The following is a 24397-nucleotide window of genomic DNA, read 5'->3' as shown; positions in this document are numbered from 1 at the left end:
TATGTACATATATAAAACCTTTTACATTTGGTACTGTAAGTATGGAATGGATATGGATGGATACTAACTTTACATGAATTTAAAATGGAAGATTTAGACAAATAAATACAAGATGAAGTAAAACCTAATGGTGAAGCTAATTAAGCACGCTTACAGCACCTGATAACATTTTAGTCAATTCTTTTCAAGGTCAGCAAACATACATAGTTAATATCCTGCTTCAATAAACAGAGAGTGACTCTTCTGAGGCTAATGGAATATCAAATGTTCTGGCCACTCATTCTGACTTTAATCTTGGTGGGATTACGTAGAGCAAACCTAAAGAAACGTCTCTCTTTGTCAAACTAAAGTTGATGTATTAATCTGGGTAGGGTCAAGGAATCCAGGCTTTCTCTGTTTGTGTCAGGCAGAACCTCATACATGTGGCAGTAATTACAGAAATAGGAGACAGAACAGGTTCCCAAAAGCTCTAGAAGAAACGGAGTAAGAGTGAGAGAGAAAAAAAATTTTCACGCTTTTTTAAGAGACCTACTAATGTCTCTGACGCCCCCCAGAAAAACAGTTTAATTAAGTTGTATACACAACGTTTACTTTAAGTGCCAGCAGTCTTTTAAATAAGGGCGAAATGTCAAGTTTGGGTCTCACCGTTGATATACTGCAGAACTGGATCAAACTTGTCGACGTGTTCAGCTGTGCGCGAGAATGTCAGAGAGGGTTCAAAACCAGACACAGTTCCAAGATACTGAGCTTTGGAGTTTAAAGCATATACAAAAGATAGAATTTTGCGAACTTTGAGGTCATTTCTGTTTATAGAACTTGTCGTTGATTAACAAGTCTTCTGCTTCAGACAAGCATTGATATTTCTACATATTGTTGTCTAGTGTTATGCACGTTACATACGATGTACAATCTAATATCTGTTTCTAATTTGTAATTTCCACCCTATAGATGGACATTAAACGTACATTGCCAAAAACAAACAATGTGCACTTGCAATTATGTACTGATTGGGTTTCACCTCTGGACTATTTGACATATTAAATATCTGGTTAGAATTCTTAACACTTGCCTTTAAAATTATACCTGTCAATATGACTAAACGATTTCATCTGATCAATCAACATGCACACACCGAACAGCAGCCAAATGTTTGCGGATTTCACATGCACTCACTGGACAAAGCCTTTACAGTTGTTAAGTGTATTTTTAATGGTGCAGCCTGCGCAGGGTGGTCCGACTCTCTGTTTCAATAAAGAAAGCTAACGTACAGTACTGCCAGTCAGTTCAGAAAATCCAGAGTGCCATTTTTTTCTCCTTAAAGTCGTGGAATAAGACAGGCTAAAGAAAGGATATTGTGATAGCTAGAAAAGGAGAAGCAAAAAAATAAAAGATTTTTACATTTTATGAAGAAAATATGAGTGATGCTTGCCCGTGCCAAATTCTGACACAATGCTAAGGTGTTGTGGGTGGTAGCTAGGAATGGGAATCGTGAGGAATTAAATGATTTCGGTTCCTTAACGATTCCATTCACAATTCTTTTAGTAACGTACTTTTAAAGGAGAAATATTTGGAAATAAGAAATGCACTGTATGCACTGATTCTTACTGTATTCAGAGCCTAATGCGCTTGGCAGTCTGTTACCAAAGGATGATCTTTTCATAGATTTTTTTCAGATGGTGTGTTTACAGAGACCTCTTAATTAAGATATTTTATTCATTAATTATTCTTCATATTTTATAAACAATAACATTAAAACTCATAACTACACACTGTCATATGAACATCCAGTCATTATTTATGAGTTGGGCATAGACTTACGTTTCAGTACATTTTTGATGACAAAACAGAACTGGCTGTTAAAAGGCATTCATTTGGGAGGTAGCGTTTAATGTTCAAAAGGACCCGTTTATATGCGTCATTTGTTCCGGAATCGTGCTCCACTGGTTGTGCTGTATGTTTTGCGCTGTAGATGGCATTGCGGTGCCACTGAATAGCAATGCAGGAAATGTTGATACAGTGTTATTTTATTATGGTGTTCCGTCCACATAGGTGGAAGAATTTTCATTCGAAAAATAATTCATTTTTGTTTTTTAGTTTTTTATTTAACCTGTTCTCTTTTAGTTTTCTGTTCCCAGCCCTAGTGGTTGCCAGGGCATTACTATGATGTTGCTAACTTGTTCTTAGTGATTGTTGGCGCATTACTGCAATAGAGTGCAACGGAAGTAAAAATCACATTAATTTCTTTCAAAGACAAATTGGTTTTCAACGCTAACTTATAAACTTTTAAAGACAGACTTTCCATGAGCTCCAAGGTTGTTTATCGATGATATATACTTCGGATCATTGTTAAAAATAGTCTTTAATAGCGAAATTCCTGTTGAACAACTACATTACCCATGGTTCAGCAGAGAAAGCTTCCCTAATTAGAGAACCGTGGCCAACAAAGCCCATGAAATAAGCTCGGAAGCGACCGCCCACTCCCATGAAGCACTCTGAATGATGCAAACGAGTCCTTCACCCTCATGCTACTTTTATATTTTTGTGTATTTCGCAATACACGTACACTATATTGATTCTATACATATAGTATCAACAACATAAAATCAATAGTTTTATATATTCCCATAGTTTTATATTTGATTACGTCATTCGCAATGCTTCATGGGATTGTAGTCCGTGCCTAATGAAAGACGGTAAGTGCAGGCTTGTACCTTTGTCTTTTTGTCAGATTTTCAAATAATTTTTTGCCTTAAAACAAAATCTGTAATGTTGTGATTCACCTCGGAGCTGGTTGGTTTGGTTCATGCTTTACAACTCTTTAATGGAGGATTTTAGGTAAAGTCTATGGAAGAAATGAATGGGAAAAATACTTCCGGAAACCGGGTGGCTGAAAAAGTGGGTGGGCAAAGTTGCGCTCTATTACCACGGTGTTCTGAATGGTTGCTAGTTTTATCCCATTACATTTAAATTCTTGTTATTAGATTACACTTACTGACTTTCAAGTAATTTAATTACTTTTAAGTGCATTACTGGGTTCCACATATTTCTAAAATAATGTTATTTATGTGGAATACATTTACAACATGAATTATGTTCATAGGTTCGTCTGTTTGTGTTTTTGTGACAACCTTTAAATCTGAGCAATAGTAATAGTGATACTTGCCTTAGCAAGGACCAGGCAGAATGTGTACATAAGGCCCTCTTGAGGCAGGGAGGAGCCTTAAGAAGAGAGAGAAAAACAGCAAGAGAGGGCTAGAGGGATACCCACAGGCCATCCAGCCCTGATAAGACGAGGTAGAGAGAGACTGAGGTAGTGCGAGGCAGTCAGGAGAGGCAGGGAGAGTTACTAACTTAGCCCTGAAAGTCCTTCTTTATATAGGGTCCAGCAGTGATAGCTAACAGAGCCTGGCAGAGGTGACAGCTCTTGGACCTGCTTGAGGAAATCCAATTGAGAAGCAGCCAAGAGGAACAACAAGCACAAAACCGATGTTCTCTGCTATCGCAGAGCGCAACCGTGTATACAACACAAACGCCCTCTCTTCTCTCAAATTTGATGCAGAAAAAAAATAACAGTTGTGATCATTATAACATCCACATTTGGATACCTTTCCAGCAGTCTTTTAGAAAGTCGAGCCACTCCACTATACAAAGATTTAATATCTTGTTATTCTCTGAATGGTGTAGTTGAAGGTTAGTCATCATAAGATTCTCATATTCATCTTGTGCGGGGTGGCAAATTATGATAATAAAATAAAAATGTGGTATTATGCCATTTTAGAGGAAATTTTTATAAGCAAAGCCCTAAAGGCCATACTCTTTTGTGTGCAATCATTTCTACTGAGAGATGAAAGAGATACAATGGAGGAATTTCACACCTGGAATGGACAAGAGGAAAAGAGACGAAAAGAAAAGAGATGAAAGGAAAAAAAAAATTGACAACAAACCAAATTATTGTGTTGTGTTTGCAGGCTGTATGTAATAAATAAATCTTGCTGACTCTTTGACAACGTGTAGTTAAACATACACATTCACACTGAGTTTTGTTGTAGTAAGTGTAATAAATTGTATAAAATAAAAAATAAAAAAAAGGTAAAATAAGGAAAAAAAATAGTATTGTTTTGTGTGGTATATAGTAAGGGTCAAACATTGGCATGTACAGAATCAGGGCTCCAGACTGCAACTAAAATGGTCGCAAATGCGAGCAAAAATAATTGATTGCGACAATAATTTAAAACCTAGTCGCCACTGGCGACAGTCGGGTTGTGTGCGTTCATATGCGGTTTCGTCAAATATCTTGTGAGTTATAGAATATTTTTATAGTGCGCACAACCAGTGTGTCTCGAGCTGCTTTTCACCGTTCTGTTTCTGGCAAGCTCGCTGCACCGCACGCAACAACAAACCCAACGCAAGACAAATTACTCTTTTGAATCGGATCTTTTTCATGTATCACCCGAAAAGAACTGAGGGTGTGAACTCAAGGATAGCTCAGGTTAGCAGTTTGAATCAGATTCACTTTCTCAGCGAATCAGCCGTCAGTGAGTTCACAACTGGGAGCGCAGTTGTGATTTATTTCAAAATAAGAGTCCCATTTGTATTTCGGGCTTCTTTATAATTAAAAGTCCCATATTGTGTACCACTTTTTTTCTTCTGGTAATTATTGATTGGGATTGGAGCAGCACATTAAACTGCTTCTGGTATTTCCAAAAATGTGCAAAAAATGAATTATCACAGCTGCGATGGTGTTTTCGATTACAGCTGCAGTAAATTTGGCATCTTCACCCATTTGACTGTCTTAATCCACTGCTCTCTATTAATTTTTTTTCTTCTGGAAAGTCATTCAAATATAAAAGTGGATTTTTTTCTTTTGCTCTTGGAGCAAATGGGTAAGTGAAAATAAGATTTACTGTGGTCTCCCATTCACCACTGTCAAAGTGTACCCTACAATCGTTTACTTCCGCGTTCCAAAACCCAGAGTGTGAAAAAGGTCTGTTGAGGGATTTGTACACAACTATTACACAAGGTGCAAACATTAATCGATGCTCAAGAAGACAACAAACTTCTATATGCATACTATACTTTATGTAAATATCTGTAATGCAGATTCTGAAGAGCAGTACTAAATAAAAAAATTGTATCTCTTATATGTACAGTACCGTGCAAAAGTCTTAGGCACATAAGATGTTTCACAAAAACATTTGTCTTAAGATGGTTATATATAGTGCCCGACCAATATAGGCTTTTCACAGATATATCGGTATCGGCGTATATTTTACCGATATGCACAGATATGAAAACTTTTTTCTGAACATATAATGCAGAAAACAATGCTTTGGAATTGGTGTCATTACGTAGTTTGTCCAGCAGAGTGCGCTCCGACTCCACTGTTTACAGAGCTGTCTCTGAACTGACCGTGGCTCTGCAGACAGGGCGGAGTTAGGCGGTGCGGAGTTGAGCGGTCTCTTCTCGGTAAGTTGCTAACTAGTTTGTGAAATACATACTGGAAAGTTATTAAACAATGACCCCATCATTTTCCCTTTTCAATATAACTAATAAAACATTAACCCTGTCCCTGACAACCATGTCACTCATGTCTGTTTGCTGTTAGCCAGCTATAGTTTGTCAGTGCAGTCAGTAATGTAGCAGTTTGAAAGGTAAACATCAGAGCATGTTTTTGCAGCTCAGCAGACAACGGTGCGGTGGTGGATTGTGTCTGTTGAGTATTGATTTCACGCTACGTTGTTACCTAGTAGGTGAGACGCAATGCTGGTCCATCTTTTACTCTCCGTGACAATGAGCTTACAGCTAACTAGCTAACCATGTAGCTACTTTCATTGCTTGTCAGCTGAGTGGAAGCTAATGTGTAAACATGTATTCACCAAACTGTTTTGTTCAGAATTCACAGTTTGGTACCCACTTCAACCGAACAATTCCAGTCATTGCATTTATAAAATGTAATATTTAAAAGTCTTGTTTTCCACTGTTGAAAGTTTCCCCTGAACTGTATAGCAGAATACGTTGTAACACCGTTGCCGCTGTTTATCTCTTGTCTCGGCAGATGTAAATGCTTCTTGTTTTACAACCTGCCAATAATTGACTATTAAATACTATTGCAGTATAAAAATAGTCAGCATTTGACTGATACTAAACAGTACTGATGTTTATTTAGCTATTTATTTTATTTGAATTTATTCTTTATTTTAATGGTCAGCAACTGACTGATATTAAACTGTACTGATGTTTATTTAGCTATTTATTTTCTTTGAATTTATTCTTTATTTAAATGGTCAGCAACTGACTGATACTGAACATACAGTACTGATGTTTTTAAGCTATTTATTGTATTTTTATTTATTCTTTATTTTCTCAGTGTTCATTTCAAGAATTTGTTGACAATGTATAATAATAATGTCAAATATTCTTTGATAAAAATATGTTGAAGAAAGCAGCCTTCTGAGTACCTTTGCATAGTCATATCAGTGCAAAATCGGTGAACAATCCACATAGAAAAGGTCTGTTTTCATTCCAGCTCAAAAATGAACTATATCGGCCACCATATCAGTAATCAGTGAATTTTCCCCCTCTAAAATTGGTATCGGTCTCAAAAATCTCATATCGGTCAGGCTCTAGTTATTTATATCTTCAGCTTTAGTGTGTCAAAAGGAAATATACATTTTAATCTCCCGAACATTCCTTTTGCAAATAGAATAGAATAGAAGAACAGGGAGCCCTGCAACAGATAGCATGGCCCCCACAGAGCCCTCCACTGAACATCGAGTCAGTCTGAGATTACATGAAGAGACAGAAGCAATTGATACAGCCTAAATAGATAGAAGAACTGTTGCGAATTCTCCAAGAATCTTGGAACATCCTATCTGCCAACAACCAAGAAAAACTTTGTCCAGGTGACCTAGCAGAATTGGTGCTGTTTTGAAGGCAAAGGTGGTCACACCAAATATTGATGTAGCTTTTTTTGTTTACTGGACTTTGTATGACGTTAACTGAAATGAAAACTTTTTATGGCATTATTTTTGAAGACACAGCCCTCTACACTGCGAGTAAATCACTCAAGATGGTGCCGAGTATGGCTGCTGCGTTGCGAGCTCCGACACAACACTGCAGTTTTTTGTTTGTTTTGTTCACAATTCTATGTTTTTTTGTCTTGGATGTTGTCTGCCTTATTGTCTACGACAGACAAACAATTTTGGACATTGGTTCTGCAATAGCACACCGAAAACCAGACTTTAAATTCCTCAATGCCGACCCGCTGATTACAAACATGCCAGTGGAGCCCTTTGTCTGGGCAGCCCGGCCGCGGAAACGGAGAAGGAAAAATAGAGCCGGCGTTCTCATCAGAGTAAGACGTCGTGCAAATCGACCCCCGCTACCCAGTATTCTACTGGCAAATGTTCAGTCTCTGGACAACAAGCTCTGCGAGCTGAGAGCACGGATCTCTTTCCAACGAGAGAAGAGGGACTGCTGCATTATTTGCCTTATGGAAACTTGGATGTCTGCTGAGATTCCAGATTCAGCCATTGAACCCGCGGGGTTCTCCGTGCACCAAGCGGACAGAGCGAAAGACCTCTCAGGTAAAAGTAGAGGTGGTGGTGTATGTTTTATGGTCAACAAATCCTGGTGTGATCAGATGAACGTACATTCTATCAAGTCTTTCTGCTCTCCTGATCTGGAATTTCTCAGGCTTCTGTGTCGACCATTCTGGCTACCGAGGGAATTCACAGCGGTCATTATCACAGCTGTGTACATACCCCCACAAGCCGACACAGACCGGGCACTCAAGGAACTGTATGGGATTATAAGCAAGCATGAAACCACACACCCTGAGGCTGCGTTCATTGTGACTGGGGACTTTAACAAAGCCAATTTTAAATCAATTGCACCAAAATACCACCAACACATCAGTTTCAACACACGAGGGGACCGGGTTTTGGACCATTGCTACTCTCCCTTCCGGAATGGCTACAAATCCCTCCCCCGCCCACCATTTGGCAAATCAGACCACTCTTCCATTCTGCTTCTGCCCGCTTACAGGCAGAAACTGAAATAGGAAGCACCCACCCTCAGAACGATCCAGTGCTGGTCGGACCAATCAGACTCTACTCTGCGTGTTTTGATCAAGCAGACTGGGAGATGTTCCGGTCCCCCTCTGATGACGACATTGAGGTGTACGCTGATTGCGTAACGTGTTTCATCAGAAAGTGCATAGAGGATGTTGTTCTGACCAGAACAGTACGGATCAATCCCAACCAGAAGCCATGGATAAATAGCGATGTTCGCGCTGCACTTGATGCGTGGACCTCCTCTTTTAATTCCGAGAATGCGAAGGAGCATAAACAAGCCAGTTATGCACTCCACAAAACTATCAGAGCAGCCAAACGGCAGTACAGGGACAAGATTGAAGGACAGTTTAACACCACCAACTCTAGAAGCATGTGGCAGGGAATTAATATCATCACGGACTTTAAAGGGAATAAAAACTCTGCCATGAACACCGCTGCCTCTCTCCCAGATGAACTAAATACTTTTTATGCTCGTTTCAAGGGAAATAACACTGCCCTCGCGGAGAGAGCTCTCACGGCCGAAGCTACAGAGGTTAGTTCACTCTCTGTCTCTGTAGCGGATGTAACCCGATCCTTCCGACGGGTGAATATCCGTAAAGCCGCGGGTCCAGACGGCATTCCAGGCCACGTCATCAGAGCATGTGCGAACCAACTGGCTGGTGGTTTTACGGACATTTTCAACCTTTCCCTCTCCTTGTCTGTGGTCCGCACATGCTTTAAAACGTCCACCATTGTGCCTGTACCAAAGCGATCCAAAATCACTTGCTTAAATGACTGGCGTCCTGTTGCTCTGACCCCCATCATCAGCAAATGCTTTGAGAGACTAATCAGAGATTACATCTGCTCTGTGCTGCCTCTATCACTGGACCCATTGCAGTTTGCTTACCGCAACAACCACTCCACTGATGATGCCATTGCATCTACAATACACACTGCTCTCTCCCACCTGGAAAAAAAGAACACTTTTGTGAGAATGCTGTTTGTAGACTACATCTCAGCATTCAACAGCATAGTGCCCTCCAAGCTTGATGAGAAACTCCGGGCTCTGGGCTTAAACATTTTGCTATGCAGCTGCATCCTGAACTTCCTGTCAAGCAGATGCCAGGTGGTTAGAATGGGCAGCAACATCTCTTCATCACTGACCCTCAACACTGGAGCCCCGAAGAGCTGTGTTCTCAGCCCACTCCTGTATTCCCTGTACACACATGACTGTGTGGCAACACATAGCTCCAATGCCATCATTAAGTTTACTGATGATACAACGGTGGTAGGTCTGATCACTTACAATGATGAAACGGCCTACAGAGAAGAGGTGCTCACTCTGACACGCTGGTGTCAGGAGCACAACCTCTCCCTCAATGTCAGCAAGACAAAGGAGCTTGTGGTGGACTCACCACAGTCCCATCACCATCAATGGAGCACCGGTGGAGAGAGTCAGCAGCTTCAAGTTCCTCGGTGTCCACATCACTGAGGAACTCAAATGGTCCGTCCACACTGAGGCCGTTGTGAAGAAGGCTCATCAGCGTCTCTTCTTCCTGAGACGGCTGAGGAAGTTTGGAATGAACCGCCACATCCTCACACGGTTCTACACCAGCACTGTAGAGAGCATCCTGACTGGCTGCATTACTGCCTGGTACGGCAATAGCACCACCCACAACCGCAAAGCCCTGCAAAGGGTGGTGCGAACTGCCAGACACATCATCGGAGGTGAGCTTCCCTCCCTCCAGGACATATATACCAGGCGGTGTGTGAAAAAAAACTCGGAGGATCATCAGAGACTCCAGCCACCCAAGCCATGGGCTGCTCTCACTGCTACCATCAGGCAGGCGGTATCGCAGCATCAGGACCCGCACCAGCCGACTTCATGACAGCTTCTTCCCCCAAGCAATCAGACTTCTGAACTCTTGATCTCTCACAATCAATATACATCAGCACTGCACTTTATTAATCTTATTATCTCACATTGGACTGTCTTAAATTATATTCTCTCTTAACAACACACTGGCAACTGACTATCAACCAACAGCCTGAATGTCAATATGCTACAATACAACCTACTGTATATTTTATATATACTATATATACTATGTTTATTGTATAATGTGTATTCTATATTGTGTGTATGTGTATTCTATATTGTGTGTATTGTATACTGTATATTGTGTATTATTATTTGTATATTGTGTTGTGTGTAATTATGTGTATATTGGATATGTAAATTATGATGTGTAAATCTGTTTATTGTAAATATGTCTCATCTATGTCTCATCACTATCATGACTGCTATGTTGCTCGGAACTGCACCCAAGACTTTCACCCACTTGTGTATATGGTTGTGTGACAATAAAAAGTAAAGTGATCATATGCGAGTAAGTTTCGCACTATGCGACCAAAAAACGTCGGTTATTAGTCACTGGCAAGTAAATATTAACATTTCACTCACCAGTGACAGAACTGTGTAGTGTCGAAGCACCAAGGCCATTTTACTGAACAAAAAGCAGTTGATTAAGAAGCTGGATTCAGCCTCATCTTTCCCCGCATGCTGTCTCATAAGCGCACAGGAAAAAGCACTTGTGTCTCATTCAGTTGAACTCCGAGCATCTCAGGGAACCGCACCACGGACATCACAAGCGCTGCTCTATTGAGAGCATGTGAAGATGAACCACTTCTCAAGCGCTCTGATGTGCAAGCAGTCTACAGAGGCTTGCGCCAATCTCCCGCGAAAATATAAACAAGGTATAAAAGTATTAATTTTGTTCCAGTTCCAGTTTCACTTAACTGCCATGTAATGGCAAATGTCCGTGATCATTGTGGGTTTATTCACGCAGTGTTACTAACACGCAGTGAGACAGAGGAGATGCCCTGCTCTATTTCTGTGGAGATGATAAAAATGCAAGAAACAGAATCTCAGAGTCTTCCTTCACGAGAAATAAGGGCTTGTGAGTTAATCAGAGAGCCTTAAAATAATGTGTGAAAGTGAAGAATTTAAGGCAGAAATATTTTATTATTGCATAATATAATATAATATAATAGCTATACAGGTTGGCTGGGTTAAAAAAGAAGCAAAAGAAAACAAAACATTGAAAAAGTCCAATGGATCAAAAGTAAATCGGACAAATGAGATATATTTTAGTTATTCAGACATATTTTATACTTTTATATTTGACTGTCATTCATATGTTTTTGAAGCCTGAAAAAGAAATCATATACCCTTATTTTATTATATGACCCAAGCTAAGTTTGTATAAATGACTTTGTTGTGTGCATGAAGCACACATAGTGAGTTTGTATGGTAATTAATCGTCATATTCGTGAAACACATAAAACAGACAATTAATCATCATAGCCCTAAAACACGCAATTAATCGTAATAATCGCAATTATGTGTTTGACAATTAATTGTCAGCCAAATTTCACAATCGTGACCCCTAATTTTCATTATTAGGTTCCTACCTTGTAAATTGTTTTGTTAAAAATGTGTACGAAATTTCAAACAGTCACATCAGCTTGTATCATTATTAAAAATGCGATTTCATGACATCATATAAATTGATTGAATGTGAAATTTGTACATTTTTAAGAAGTTAAAATGTGATTAAAATCATAAAGCAAAATATATTAAAAAAAATTACAATATACTATATTGCGTGAATATATATGAAGAGGCCCCCTCTCTCAGTTTGCTTAATATATTTTTTAGTTACATTATGCTTACATGTCGACGTAAGTCTGGCAAGTAAAAACAAAAATTTACTAGCCAATGACGATTCTTTCTCCAACATGATCGTAGAGGGTTGAGACATCCTCACTATGCAACATTTTTCACAAGTGCCTAAAACTTTTGCACAGTACAGTATAAAAATTATGAAAGGGGTGTGAACATTTATGAGACAAAAGGGAATGCAAATTTATCTTCTCAACTATATATACAATTTATTAAACCTTCGATTAATGGGTTATCAGCTGTCTTCCTTTTCTTCGGCTTTCTATCTTGTTTCTCAACAGCAATCTAAATTGAGCAATTCTGTGATTTGGTGACTAAAAACAGCCATTTGGCTCCTTAATGTTTCAGTTGAGGGGCGAATGGCTCCTAAGTCATTTTTTTAGCCTGAAGCCCTGAGAATTCTGTTGGGAACAATGGAAAAAAAAGAGTGAATGATTGATGCCACATTGCCAAAATGCCTTAAAAATGTTCTAACACCAAATTTTACCATCAAAGTATTAAATATTGTGACACTCTGTATTTCACTATTCTCTTCTTTTGTGTATTCAAGACACTAAGAATCCACAAAGTAACTAAATACCAAAAGCTCATGGCAAACATGTGTGGCAGAGAGAGAGAATGAATGGTAAACAAACTTGCGTTTAAACAAGACAATTTCACATTGCATACATAAATGGGCCAAGTCAAACATCATTGCAGAAAATTGATACAAACTCTTAACACATGGGTCAAGCCACACACTTTGAACTAGAGGGAAAAAGGGGGCCCTGTGTGCCAAAAAACTGTTTAATTAAAAATACTTAGGTATCCAAAAGACATTTCTGTGTGCCCCCGCTGTCAAAACGCATGAGACAGCCCTGCCAATCTCAGGCAAATTGTAATTACATACTTTCCATGGAAAGCAACAAAAGTGTCAGGCTTCACACAGGCTAAGACAGAACAGCTGGTAACAGGGATCTGCTTGAACCTAAAACCCTCAGAGTTGGCCTCTCCAGCTTTGAGCAGAAAATCTGCTGCAGTTCATTTCTTTGGCCAATATTACGCACCTGCAATCATGCTTTTGATGGCAAGATTTGACAACGCACAAAGGCATTTCTTGTAGTAATAGATATTGTACTAAATGTACAAGATATTTGATGCTAAGGGTTAGAACTTAGAAAGATTTGTGGGATTTATTTGCATGCGCTGTCCATGCTTGCTTAGCCCCTACTTCACTAAAGGAATTTTGTAAATAAGGCAACAGTGCAAATGCGGCCACAAAAACTGTGCTGAATGCAATTTGCATGGCGTAATTCCAATCTTGCAGGCCAATTCTGAGCGCTATATGGTGGAGGATGCAGCAGACCACCGCGACTCGGCTCGCTCTGTCGAGACTGTACAGAATTACTTGACATCTGTGACACCTGAATCATCTCTTTAACATGCCGAAAGTGCACTTGACTACACCGCAGAAATGAATAAATGCCAGGTTACAATGTTATTCTTTATCATTTGATGAATTTCTATTGCGATGATCAACAGAAAATGCACACAAGCATTTCATATTAATAAAACTTTGTTTACCGTCTGCTTTCCTCGCACGGTAATTCCACAATGTTAACTACGGCAGGCAAATAGCACAGAGTTTGGTGAATAAAGTGTAATTTATAATTAACCTAATTTACATAGAAAGGAGACCTGTCCATACGAAAAGGAATGACAAGGACTCATTTTAAAAACTCAAGATGTGGTGCTATTTTAGCGCTGACTGTACCAGCTCAAACTTGATCGCAGGTGGTTAATGAATAAGACATTCGTTTTTGCCCTGAATATCACCTGAAAAGTGGCTCAACTGTTTAGTGAATTTGGCCACAATTGTTTTCTATTTTTTACATAACAGATATTATATTGCAACAGTGTCTAACAGGCTTGTGTGTATACTGTACCATGTACATTTAATTCAGTAAATTAAGCCTTAAGTACTGACAGTTTTTGATTTGAAAATGGTAGAAATATATATTCCAGACTCATACAATGATCAAAATCAGGCCCCTGAAGCCGAATTAGAGGTGAAAGAGACCACATTTTGGATACCTATGTCTCCTTGTGCTGCTGTTAAATGTATTTAGTTAAAAGTAGTGTGTTTTCAAGACAGAAAAAAGTGGCCGGGAGTTGTCTTTTTTCCTTCAAATCTGAGTGGGCTTGGGGTTAATGGCATGTGCCCAAGTCATGCCACATGTGGTTAAGGCACTTTACACCAAGAGCATCAATCCTTATCCAGCAATACATGGCATAAACGTCACATGCGTTTAGAGCTGACCATGGCTCACGGGAGTCCTAAGTGAAAACGAATGGTAGTTCATCGACGTGAGCACTTCATTCGTCTTCCTTTTCCAGTCTCTTTCAGAGACTGTGTTTTTATGTCTTGTGTCTTCACTGGCGTGAAATTGTCTTTTTCAAACTCTTGGATCATTTTAGCTAGACACTTATATTAAACGTTCTTTCCTAATTTACTTAGAATATAATTACATAACATTTACATTGACTGAAATTGAAGCCTTTTTGGTATGACTGAGCAAATAGACTTCATCACTAAACATTTTTTTAAAACTGCTAGCAAACCGAAAGAGCCACAGTTAAAAGTCTATATTAGCGCAATGCATAACTTGTGTTTTTTTCACAGCCTAATCGAGTTGAGATGAGCTTTGACATACTTCAAGCATTAGGATGGTTTTCAACCTGAACTAGGCCCAACTCAAAGGCAGATGATTGGCACATGCTTTGACTTGATGATAATTACTTAGAAAAACAAAGCAGGAGACCACATCTGCACAGTGTAAAAAGCCCAACTCCGCACCCCAGAGCTGAGCTGTCAACCACCCTGTGCTTTTTCCCACCTAGGGTGGATAACTCTTAACACAACCCATGGCCCTCCCCTGTGGTCCAATGCCAACCAAACCGACAAGAACCAGATTAATAAGAATCAACATATCCTCGTAAACAGTCGTTAGGGGTCAGGCGGTGCAACGGTATGGGAGGAAATGACACGGGAGAGGAGTGGCAGCTTTCTCAGCTCTGTGACAGCTCCGCCACACAGGAGGGGCAAGAGGCCAAGAAATGTATCGATAAACCACTTTCCCTTTTTTCTCAAGTTTTTTCTTCCCATTTCATGCCCTGTTAACGCAATACTGCACCAGATGAAACATATTTGGGATTTTCTTTTTGTCGATAAATAAATCTTAACACAGACCTTTGGTTTGAAGGGAATGTTGCTAATTTGCAAAATATGCTCTAGAACACATTGGCACGCACACTCTGCTCTTTCGAGTTCAACTGTGAAATTTTAAGACAATCCAAACTATCGAAATTGTAAATTCCAGTCCACAACCAGTATGCCCCACAATTAGGATTTTTTTTTTAGAAGAAATAATGATTTAAAAAGAGTGCTCACATGAATAATACATACTGTGTTTATTTTGGATTTCATTTCCATGCAGCAAATGAATTGCTCACTCATAAATTGGTATCAGCATTTGACAGCCTTTATGAAAAGAGAGAAGGAGAGGCTGGGCTATTCTCTTGCCCAGGGTGACCCAGTTCTTGTTAATTATCTGCAAAGTATACATCAAAGCCAACCAAACAGTCCGCAGCACAGATTAAAACAGATTTAAAAAATTTTTTTATGTTACGAGATCCCTGAAAACCACTCCCTCCTCCCCGCTGACTGATCCGCCCATCCCATAAACTCATATCAGCTGAAGACTGCTAAATTACACATGAAACGGCCCTTGTTTCAACATAGGTAATTTGAGTGTTGGAGTGGTTCCTGACACCAAGCAGGGCAAGGTTGAACATGTGAGGGCCATGTTGTTGTAAGAGGGATTGTAAGGTTGTCCCCAGCGGGTCATCTCCTGCCAGGGTAGCCTAGTGATTTGCTTTCCTATGACAGAAACTATTACTACACAGAGCCGACTGGTAATTATAAAGCAAATAAATGCGGGTGGGTGCCAAACGCGACAGGCACTTTTGGTGGTATGTGCTAGATGTGGAATTCCCTTTGCTCTTGACAGGAAACGTGCTATTCACAATGATTATTTGTTGCTTTTTGGCCAGATTCCAGTATCGAACTGCCATTTTTCTTTTTGTGGTATAGAGCTGCATTTCACACTTCAATTCCACATATACTGTAGGCATTTTGTCTGTGATTTCTTTTGAATAATTCCCATTGAAAAACATAAGCCAGGGGGCAATAAGCTGAAAAAGGAAAGAGCATTAATTTTATAAATATATAAATGTCATTTATACATTACTTAAGATTTTTTTTTTTTTTTTTTTTTTTTAAAGAGGTTAAACATCCTACTAATGAAGCATTTGAATCTCCAAGTTTCAATGTCCATTTCTGATTACTTAAGTCCACTAAAAAAAGGTACACCTAGGGGTTGTATTGCAATATTCTTGAAATATTTTGTCGATTTATTAATATACACATTTTTGTGGATAAATTGATTAAAAAAACGTTTGAAAGTTCCAGTGACGTCACTTTTCCTTCGCAGCCATATTTGTGACCATCAGCAGGAGGAAGTATGGGTGGTGAATGGAAAAACACCCGCAAAACGGGATCAAGAGAAACCTAAACAAAAACACTTTTTATCAATGCAAAGTCCCAGGAAAGGTGTATACAGGTCTGAGGTCAACACAAATATTGCCAAATTTGACTTTCGCAGACGTGTAAATATATTTTATCCACGATTTACCTCCGTACGGCGGCGAGTCTAATGTGTGACCGGCAAGTCCGCACGTCTACCGGTACATCACCATAAACATCTCTAATTCAGAAGTTACAAATGTTTGTGTTGTTTTCTGCTCTGATTTGGCCAAAATATTACAAAAGGTCTGTGATGATCCCATCTGTATGAATATAAGAGCTGCTTTTAACTCATGAAGAATACACAGAATGCAACCGAGGCATATTAGTGAATAAGACGGATATGTTTACATTGTAGTCTGGTGGTGTGAATAAAGTCCGTGCTTCATGTGTTGTTTACTGACTAACATTAGTATATACTGTGCACATTAAATATATACTATTGTGGTTGTGGAGATGTGGTCGAGCACCAGTTTGTGAATGGAGAGTGAGATCGGGAGATGAGAACGGCAAGAATTATCACCTGTCAATGATTATCTTTATCACCTGTTTTTCATTGCAGTGAGGGCATGAGAGCGATTTAAGAGAGAGCCCGACACCAGAGAGAGGAGAGAGAGTTTACATACATATCGAACGCTGTGCATTTTGTTTGAGGCTGACAAGCAGTGTTTTTGGTTTCTGTTTACGCTGGAAAGTGATGTGTGATTTAAATAAAGCTCACATGGATTGTTGATCCAGTCCCCGCTTCCTCCTCCTTACACCCAACTAACCTGTTACAACTATATATTCACATTATAGTGCTTTTTTGTTTATTACAACATGTTACAATTATCACATACCTTTATACAGTCTGGGTGTTATGAATAACATCATCCAATGTGCATTTCCAGTTTAACTGTATCCGAATCAACGATGTTATAAATACTGACAAGTATACAGATAACTGACATGTCTAAATAAATAAGCAAAGTCCCACAAGTGTTTTTATCCCAGCTCTCCCCCTTCATCGCTGCTTGTCTTTGGCAACATGAAGCCATGTCACTTAAAAGATAAAACTTTATTTAAAGAAATAAAATAAAATTAGGCTCTGGTAATTACACCTCAGTATCACCTTTTCAAGATTTATGAAAAGAAACAAAAATGTCACTGACTTTTGCCCCATTCCACACCGTAGCACAATGAAGGTAAATGGAACTTTGGTCACAAACATGGCGACACAGTCATACAGTGACGTCACATGAAACAGGTCAATATATGCATGATATATATGCATGGCTGACAAAAGTTATTTGATCATCACTGATGTAATTTACTCAGTGGGATCGGTTCTCGCTCTGAGTTGACACATTATGTGCAGTCTAACACCTAGAAATACATCAAGTTTGGTGTTTTTACTAATTAAGAATCCACAGGCAGCATATCTGTATGTATATGCATTAAACTGAATCTTAGATAGTATGTTTTCCATCTTAAACAATACCACATGAAAAGCATTTCCCTTGCCAGGGGTTTGGGGACTGCCTGACCATGGAGGCCAGAGAGATTGAGGGGGGAGAGAGAGAGACAAGCTGGACACCTGTCTTGACAGAGGGATTCCTGTCCTGTTATTGTTTGTTTCAGTGCAGGGATGTTTTTTTATTTTTATTTTTTTTTTTATTAGATGTTATCGTCTATTTGTGTGGTGGTGAGGGGTTTGTGGCACTCTCCCAGTATGCCCCCTGTGGACCCAAACTGGCATCCATATCAGGATCATTTCCCAAACACTGAAGAGTGAAGGAGAAATGTATGTTGAGACCTGGCTAAAATTGTGTATGGAAGCCAATACTTTGCATTAATTAGCACTAGGCCAAATTATTCATTCTACATAGTGTCCTGATTATGCATCAATATCTGGTAAATTTCTATACTTTTGTTGTGACAGATTTGTATATCTGATATCTCCACTGGATGAAAAACGAATTCATGCGTTCATGACCTCAAGACTAGATTGGAGGATATCCAGCAAGTTCAATAAATAAAGTTCAGATAGTTCAAAATGCAGCAGCCAGAGTGCTGACTAGAACCAAGAAATATGATCATATTAGCCCCATTTTATCATCGTTACATTGGCTACCTGTTAAATTTCCTATTCATTTTAAAATTCTGTTAACTACAAACAAAGATTTGAATGGTCTAGCTCCGCAGTACTTAAGTGACATTCTGACACGCTATATTCCATCACGTTCATTACGATAACAAAATTCGGGCTTGTTAATAATTCCAAGAATATCAAGATCCAAAAAAGGAGGTTGATCTTTTTCCTATTTGGCTCCTAAACTATGGAATAATCTCCCTAACATTATTCAGGATGCAGACACACTCACTCAGTTTAACTCTAGACTAAAGACTCATCTATTTAGCCAGGCATACAGCAAATGTATCCTTCAACTCACAATTAGGCTGCTTTAAGTTAGGTCTGCAGGAACCAGAAACATCCATCATGATCTATAACTCTGCATAAAATTGAATGACATCAACTTGTTTCCATGTCTCAGGATTCATATCCCGAGGTTACCAGAGCTGGCCAGATCCAGCTCCGTTCCTGCTTGGTGTTGGACTCCACTGCTATGTGTCTCTGAGTGATGATGACTAAATGCAGCCGGTGCTAGCCAGACATCACTTCAGTCTTTTACGATGGACTTCAGAGGATGAACTGATGCCAACTCCAACTGTAAGACATCGGATACTTCATATGCCACTGCCTGAACCTTGGACATAGGATGGACCCCACCAAACCAAACCAAACCGAAATGGCCTGCCGGTTGAACTGTGATGCACCTCATTGATCTCTGCCTGCATCACCTTTGTCTACTGATGGACTACACTCTTGAAATCGAATACATAGACTATCATTTAATTGCCAACAAAAGCCTTCATCAGCCAACTAACAAAGGACAATGCATCTATGTGAACTTCTGCAGTTAATCCAGGATGAACTTCAAAGACATTAGTCATTAATCTTACAGTTCATAAAAAATCTTCTTTTTTTTTTTTAACACTGGACCTTAACACTTACTTAGTTTACTAATCTTAAACCATGAACTGCACTGCACATAAATAACTAATATTGGCATTATATTCATGCTGAATATACTGGCCTCCACAGTGAGTCTGGTTTCTCCCAAGATTATTTTTCTCCATTAACCAACATCTTATGGAGTTTTGTGTTCCTTGCCACAGTCACCTTCAGCTTGCTCACTGGGGTTCTAAATAAAATTGTTGTTTAATTATTTAATTTTTATACACAATTTACAATCATATTTAATCAAACTACACAATGATCACTCTATGACTTTATAGATATTAGTTTCATTTTTTGTTAATGCATGATTTTCTGTAAAGCTGCTTTGAAACGATGTGTGTTGTGAAAAGCGATATACAAAAAAAAAAATGACGACATCAGCTTATCTAGTTTCAAAAGGTAAAATGTTGTCTTTAGATCATATATATTTATATATATATATATATATATATATATATATATATATATATATATATATATTATTATATATTATTATTTTTTATTTTTTTTAGGCTCCACCTTACTGCAACAACCAAAAAACTTATCCTGAGTTTGTGACCCGAAACCCCCTTTACACTCTCTATCCTCAAAGTTATTGATAGAGGGAAATTATGAGCATATAATGCAATGCGCAATGCATGGTGGAGGGCCTATTATATACCAGTAATGGATAGCACTGAGCTTTTGAATGACATTGCACTGAGATTGGATGACTGAGGGTCGTGGGATTTATGGTCAAATGAACCAACTCCACTTCCACCCCATCCCCACCGAAAGCTATTTATTTTCAGCCTGATAGAGGAGCACATGGCTGTATTTATGGCTGAAGAGTTTGTAAATCAAATTGAAATAAGACAGAATTAATCTGCGAGTTGTTGCGGTCATCTGAATGGAACAATGTTGCCTTTGCATTGTAACGTTATTCGCCGAATCAAGTACTTGAATAGTAAGTAATCTGCTATTTGTGGGTGGCTCAGACATGGGTTTGTTTTGAACATAGTCATGTTTTGCATTAGATTGTTCAAAATGTAACTCTTTAATTGAGCTGTAATATAGCTAACGTTCCGACAAAGATAATGCCAGTGCATCAATGAAAAAACACAGTACTTATCATTTAAGATTGGTGTTTAAAATGTCTACGGAAAATAACTGACAGCTTATCGACAACTTATCATATAATCAAATAATGCTAATTCCTGCTTATTGCAGTAAATAAGAAGACTTGGTTGTCATATTGGTTCCCTCACTCAAAGTCTTGTCAAGCAACCAACAGAAAGCGTGGCCAATGAAAAGGGCTTGTCAACATTATTCCTTTTATTGATTAAACAATAAAGTCCTGTGGCTTAAGTTTTATGTTGTTATTGCTGCCTATTGAAAATACAATGAAACATGGAAGGGAGAATCATGACAGGAATTCCACATAAGGCCATTTAGAACTTGTAATGCCCTCTGGAAAAAGGGTGGCTGTTATAGTATTCAAATTTCAAGGGCGTTCCTTAGAAAGCAACGTTGTCAACAAAATTATGAACATATCCTCAATCAAAGCAACTTTCCATGGTAGAATGTTTTATTCACCTCCCCATATGGTCTGCATTCATATAAGCGCATGTCATCTGTTTTCTTTTAAAGTCGTGGGCCGCACTGTCGTATTTAAGAGTTTACAACATCTATATGAAGTACTTAAACAAAAGGTCTGCGGCACTGAATGATTCAAGCACCCTGGATACATTGATGGTACTTTCTCAACACACATCAGAACAAGCATATGGATTGAAATCTAAATTAGCTGGCATAAAAACTTTAACTGATGAGAGTCATGAGGAGTGGTGAGGGAATAGTAAATGACTTCGTAAACTTTCAGAGAAGTTTGTTGTTTCATTGCTCCTGGAGTGTTTGGTTATTCTAACAAGGTTAAATTTATAGTGCAGTTGTGTAAAATGCATTGCTTTATTGTCATTGTTAGGTTCACAGCTCTTGAGACCTATCATGGATAAAAAAGAAGTCGTGGGAAAACAAAGGCGTGGAATTTAGTGAGAATACAGTTCAATCAGTTTGGTCTTTAACACATGGGAGCTATATTTTTGACTACCACGTTCGAAAAGGAAGAGGCTGGCAAAATATCTGAGCGGTTAAATGATTACACAGAGGCCTGCTGTGATTTCCTTGGTATGGTTTGGACTGATTTTGAGCCAAAATCTGTAGAAAAAATATGTTGCATATAACATATTAGTAGTAGCCTAATTTGTTTTTTGCACCAAAAAAAAAAAAACGAAATTACACATAAATATCATGTTCAAAATGTTTGGTCACTATTATTTTTATTTATTTAATTTTTTATTTTTTTGTGCATCAAACTTTTGTTGGCTGAACTGCACGTAGACATTTTATCATGATGCATACCACTATGTAAAACATTGTTTCTCAACAATAAGAAAAATTACTGTTTCTTTACTGTTTATATACCTAAAAAGGTGTGTTAAATAATTCCCAATTATCTATTCAATTTGTCATAAATCTGTGCAAAATTACAGATTTATTTAATAATGTATTAAGAAAGAATAACAAAGTTTATTAGTATATTATAAATATATAATATAGATTATCATATACTAATTCTTGAAATTATTATATACTAAGTCTTGAAATTATTCGGTAACACTTTACAATATGGTTGTATTTGTTTACATTTGTTTACTACATTCGTTAACGTGAACTAACAATGAATAATCCTTTTAAAGCACTTATTAATGTTGGTTCATTTTATTTCAACATATGCCAATACATGCTTAAAATTCAAAGTTGTAATGTTAACTTTAACTAATGAATAATGAACTAACAGGTATAAATAAATTAACATTTACTCTATAAACTGCATACTCTTCAATATACTCCATTTATGTACTCCTTCAAAATACTTATATTAGAAGAAACAAACTAGAAATTCGATATCCTAAAACAAGCCTTACTGGATTAATGTAAAATAAAATTTATATTATCTCTCTTAGGCTATGTGGTAATATAGAAGCTTCTAGTGAAGAAGGATGCAAATAATCATCTATTATCAGAAACTTATTTAAATAGTACATTACATGTAGTATGCATGTACCGGTACATAAAAAAATGTATGTTGCATTTAGCAATCCAAAAATTTTAACTCAAAACTTACTGTCTGAAATGGAGTTGGCTTTTTACACCCCAGTAGGGTATGGAAACCTTGGGAAAAAATGCCAGCTTAGAGAAATTTATATTAAAACATGTATTTAATCAACTGAGTTTTTATATATATATATATATATATACACCGATCAGCCACAACATTAAAACCACCTATCTAATATTGTGTAGGTCCCCCTCGAGCAGCCAAAACAGCTCCAACCCGCATCTCAGAATAGCATTCTGAGATGCTATTCTTCTCACCACAATTGTACACAGCGGTTATCTGAGATACCGTAGATTTTGTCAGTCTGGCCATTCTCTGTTGACCTCTCTCATCAACAAGGCATTTCCATCCACAGAACTGCCGCTCACTGGATGTTTTTTTGTTTTCGGCACCATTCGGAGTAAATTCTAGAGACTGTTGTGTGTGAAAATCCCAGGAGATCAGCAGTTACAGAAATACTCAAACCAGCCCATCTGGCACCAACAATCATGCCACAGTCCAAATTACTGAGATCAAATTTTTTCCCCATTCTGATAGTTGATGTGAACATTAACTGAAGCTCCTGACCCATACCTGCATGATTTTATGCACTGCACTGCTGCCACATGATTGGCTGATTAGATAATCGCATGCATGATTGCTGGTGCCAGACGGGCTGGTTTGAGTATTTCGGTAAAATGTATGAATGGTGCTGCCAACATTCTCTATTGGAAATTGAGAATGGTCTTTTCTTGTGTAATGAAATAATCTCCTCTATTATCTTTTGTGACCGCTTATTTTTCATTGCATTTTTTGCATAGAAATACATTTTTGCTTACGACACTAAACTTAAATTTTAAAACTTAAATAAGTGCCATTGTAGAATGATGGCTTAATTTAAACAATTACTTGTGTAGCCTTACATATTTAAGAAACAGCTACATGCAATAGGGGTTGAATAATTATGACATGGCTGTATTTTTAAAAAATCCTGCTATTTAGAAATATTAGGTTATATATTCACACTATGACTTTGAATGTGTCACTCACTAATGACTAGTGATACACACAGATGTAATGTTTAAAAATTCTGGGTCATCAGAAAAGCTTACCTTCGTAAATCCTTACTGTCTTGGGGGGGGGTGAATAATGTTTATTATTATTAATTTATTAATTTTGAAAGGTTCCCTGAAGACACCATGAAGCATAGCAGAGAGAAAAAGACTGCTTGTTGGACCTCAAAGAGTTTTACATCTCTTTAATGTTTAACTAGTTCTATGGCATTAGATGTGGCCTCAACAAACAAACACAAAAAAGAAACAAGAAAAATTAAAACAAGTAAACCAACAAAACTGTGACTTGGTTACAAAAAGGACTACATCAATTATCACTGTGCTGAGACATTTTTTAATTAGTGTGGAAACTGAACTATTTATAGTGCGGTTTAATGATGTGAGTCAGGCTAAATCTCTATTGATTTTCTTGTGATACTGTATATACAGCTCTATTACAGAAACAACTGATTAAGGAGCTGTACAGATTGCGAACACAGTAGAGCCTGTAATACATAAAGAATGACACACTTTTCTTTCTTTGGTCCAAATTTTCACACTCTGATGTTTTGTGTGATGCTCTTAAATCTACGTAACAAACAGTGTTTGTGAAATTAGATAGTTTTGATTACTGGAAGTATAACCCAAGATTACCACTGTCAATATCAGAAAGTGTAAATCATGGAAGGAACAGTATTAAAGATGCTGAGCAAAAGTAGATA

General features: G+C 38.0%; 1 protein-coding gene across 2 annotated transcripts in view; it reads right to left on the bottom strand.

Annotated features, from left to right (window-relative positions):
• LOC127438438 (adhesion G-protein coupled receptor D2) overlaps positions 1 to 24397 on the bottom strand; it is a 115052-nt gene that overhangs the window by 72863 nt on the left and 17792 nt on the right. The gene's annotated exons all lie outside the window — the stretch shown is intronic.

Source organism: Myxocyprinus asiaticus, chromosome 49, assembly GCF_019703515.2.
Source record: "Myxocyprinus asiaticus isolate MX2 ecotype Aquarium Trade chromosome 49, UBuf_Myxa_2, whole genome shotgun sequence".
Classification (NCBI taxonomy): Eukaryota; Metazoa; Chordata; class Actinopteri; order Cypriniformes; family Catostomidae; genus Myxocyprinus; species Myxocyprinus asiaticus.
Note: the sequence above shows the minus strand (reverse complement) of the source record. Positions and strands in the feature narration are given on the sequence as shown.